Source organism: Malurus melanocephalus, unplaced genomic scaffold (assembly GCF_030028575.1).
Source record: "Malurus melanocephalus ecotype Western Australia unplaced genomic scaffold, MMel_1.1 scaffold_1287, whole genome shotgun sequence".
NCBI classification, from domain to species: Eukaryota; Metazoa; Chordata; class Aves; order Passeriformes; family Maluridae; genus Malurus; species Malurus melanocephalus.
Genome location: NW_026624519.1, coordinates 25554 through 29420, shown reverse-complemented (window position 1 = coordinate 29420; position 3867 = coordinate 25554).

Genomic DNA, 3867 nt, shown 5'->3' with positions numbered 1-3867 from the left:
GATCCCGGGGATGCTGAGATCCAAAGCTGAGCCGGCACAGCTGGATCCCGTGGATGCCGTGCCATGATCCAAACCTCAGCTGGCACAGAGGGATTTATCTTACAGGTGCATGAGCCAAAGCTCAGCCAGATCCCATGGATACCAAGATCCAAAGCTGGATCCTGGCACAGCTGGATCCTGTGGATGCCGTGCCATGATCCAAACCTCAGCTGGCACAGAGGGATTCATCCCACTGCTGCTGTGATCCAAAGCTCAGTCAGATCCCGGGGATGCTGTTCTGTGAATCAAAGCTCAGCCAGATCCCGGGGATGCTGTTCTGTGAATCAAAGCTCCACCAGATCCCGGGGATGCTGTTCTGTGAATCAAAGCTCAGTCAGATCCCAGGGATGCTGTTCTGTGAGCCAAAGCTCAGTCAGATCCCGGGGATGCTGTTCTGTGAGCCAAAGCTCAGTCAGATCCCAGGGATGCTGTTCCGTGAATCAAAGCTCAGACGGATCCCAGGGATGCTGTTCTGTGAATCAAAGCTCAGTCAGATCCCGGGGATGCGGTTCTGTGAATAAAAGCTCAGCCAGCACAGCCAGATCCCAGGGATGCCGTGATCCAAAGCTCAGCTGGCACAGAGGGATTCTACCAACAAGTGTCGTGATCCAAACCTCAGCCAGACTCTACGGATGCTGAGATCAAAAGCTCAGCCGGATCTCATAGATGCTGTGATCCAAAGCTCAGCTGGCACAGAGGGATTTATCTCACTGGTGCTGTGATCTAAAGCTCAGCTGGATTCCACTGGTGCATGAGCCAAAGCTCAGCTGGATCCTGTTGATGCTGAGATCAAAAGCTCCTCTGGATCTCGTGGATGCTGTGCTGTGATCCAAAGCTCAGCTGGCACAGAGGGATTCATCCCACTGCTGCTGTGAGCCAAAGCTGAGCCAGATCCCAGGGATGCTGTGATCCAAAGCTGAGCCAGATCCCGGAGATGCTGTGATCCAGAGCTCAGCTGGCACAGAGGATTTATCTCACTGATGCCAAGATCCAAAGCTCAGCCAGATCCCAGGGATGCCATGAATCAAAGCTCAGCTGGCACAGCCAGATCCCAGGGATCCCGTGACCCACAGATCCACACTCAGCAGTCACCGCTGTCCCCGGGGACACCACCTNCTAAAGCTCAGCTGGATTCCACTGGTGCATGAGGCAAAGCTCAGCCGGATCCTGTCGATGCTGAGATCAAAAGCTCCTCTGGATCTCGTGGATGCTGTGCTGTGATCCAGAGCTCAGCCGGCACAGAGGGATTTATCTCACTGGTGCCGAGATCCAAAGCTGAGCCAGATCCCAGGGATGCTGAGATCCAAAGCTCAGCAGGATCTTGTGGATGTTGTGCTGTGATCCAAAGCTCAGCCGGATCCCGGGAATGCTGTTCTGTGAATCAAAGCTCAGCCAGCACAGAGGGATTCATCCCACTGGTGCCGAGATCCAAAGCTGAGTAGGATCTTGTGGATGCCATGATCCAAAGCTCAGCCAGATCCCAGGCACGCCATGATCCCAAGCTCAGCTGGCACAGAGGGATTTATCTTACAGGTGCATGAGCCAAAGCTCAGCCAGATCCCATGGATACCAAGATCCAAAGCTGGATCCTGGCACAGCTGGATCCTGTGGATGCCGTGCCATGATCCAAACCTCAGCTGGCACAGAGGGATTCATCCCACTGCTGCTGTGATCCAAAGCTCAGTCAGATCCCGGGGATGCTGTTCTGTGAATCAAAGCTCAGCCAGATCCCGGGGATGCTGTTCTGTGAATCAAAGCTCCACCAGATCCCGGGGATGCTGTTCTGTGAATCAAAGCTCAGTCAGATCCCAGGGATGCTGTTCTGTGAGCCAAAGCTCAGTCAGATCCCGGGGATGCTGTTCTGTGAGCCAAAGCTCAGTCAGATCCCAGGGATGCTGTTCCGTGAATCAAAGCTCAGACGGATCCCAGGGATGCTGTTCTGTGAATCAAAGCTCAGTCAGATCCCGGGGATGCGGTTCTGTGAATAAAAGCTCAGCCAGCACAGCCAGATCCCAGGGATGCCGTGATCCAAAGCTCAGCTGGCACAGAGGGATTCTACCAACAAGTGTCGTGATCCAAACCTCAGCCAGACTCTACGGATGCTGAGATCAAAAGCTCAGCCGGATCTCATAGATGCTGTGATCCAAAGCTCAGCTGGCACAGAGGGATTTATCTCACTGGTGCTGTGATCTAAAGCTCAGCTGGATTCCACTGGTGCATGAGCCAAAGCTCAGCTGGATCCTGTTGATGCTGAGATCAAAAGCTCCTCTGGATCTCGTGGATGCTGTGCTGTGATCCAAAGCTCAGCTGGCACAGAGGGATTCATCCCACTGCTGCTGTGAGCCAAAGCTGAGCCAGATCCCAGGGATGCTGTGATCCAAAGCTGAGCCAGATCCCGGAGATGCTGTGATCCAGAGCTCAGCTGGCACAGAGGATTTATCTCACTGATGCCAAGATCCAAAGCTCAGCCAGATCCCAGGGATGCCATGAATCAAAGCTCAGCTGGCACAGCCAGATCCCAGGGATCCCGTGACCCACAGATCCACACTCAGCAGTCACCGCTGTCCCCGGGGACACCACCTTTGTCACCAGAGTCAGGGGACACCAACCCCCCTGCCCAGGACCCTTCAGGCTGTGTTTTCCCCACTGTCCCTCCCTGTCCCAGGAATTTTGGGTCGGTGCCGTTTCCTGCTGGCACTGGGGACAAATCCCAGCTCCCTCCGAGTGTTTCAGGCACAGCAAATTTCAGATTTTTTCCAGCGCCGCGTTCCCGGGGCTGGCCGGGCTCTGCCCCATCTCTCCCTGCTCCCGGGAATGAAGGATATTTTGGCAGGGGATCCATGCGGGGGGAGGACGCTTTTGCTGCAGTTCCATGTGGTATCTCAGCACTCAGGAGGCAGAGCTGGGCATGGCTGAGGCTCCCCGGGTGTTACAAACAGCCCCGGGTTCGGTTTGATCACAAAATCCTCTCCCTAAAGCCCCTTGGAGCGAGCCCAGCTCTCCAGCCGGGAATGGAGGCAATAATCGATAAAAACAGGGATTATTCCAGCTCCTCTTCCGTGGTGCTGCTGGCACTGCTCCAGGAGGATGTTTGGGATCAGCTTTTGGGCTGGGATGAATTCTAGGGATTTTTTTTTTTTTTTTTTTTTTTTTTTTTTTTTTTTTTTTTTTTTTGTAGCCTTTGACCCACCCTGAATTTACCAGGAAAGCAAATCCAGGGAAGGTGGAGGAAAACAGGGAGCACCTTTGAGAAAGGGAATTTCCAGGAATGCAGAATCAGGGAAAAATCTTCTCCCTGATCCCAAAACTCTGCAGTTAATTTAGCCAAAATCTCCTTGAGAGAGCAAATCCTGGGAACTGGGCAGCATTTTGTGGGACACAAAAAAAAAAAATCCCCATTTTTCTGCAGAGCACTGGGAGCCTGGGGCTGGATTTTTGGGGGGATGGGCATTCCCAGAAAATCTTCCTGCACCTGCAGACCCCGAAGAGAGGTTTTGTTCCCAAAAATCCCAAATTCCCACCTGGAACTGCAGCCTCCATGTGCTCAGAGTCACCGKCTGCATCCCTCACTCCCGAAATCCAGCCGGAATTGGGAGGGAGACGGCACAAAGCCCATCCTCCGCCCCTGCAGGGATCTCCGAGCRCTGGAAAAATCTCCTTTTCCTGTGTCTGAGCCCCGCCAACGAGCCCTGAAAGGCAGGAAAAGCAGGAAAACCTTGGAACTCATTCCAGGAGCACCAAAGGGAGGAATTGCTGCCGGCCGGCGGCAAAAGGATCYGTGGGAACAGGCAGAGCCGGAATCTGGGCCGGGAGCAGCAGGGCCGGGTC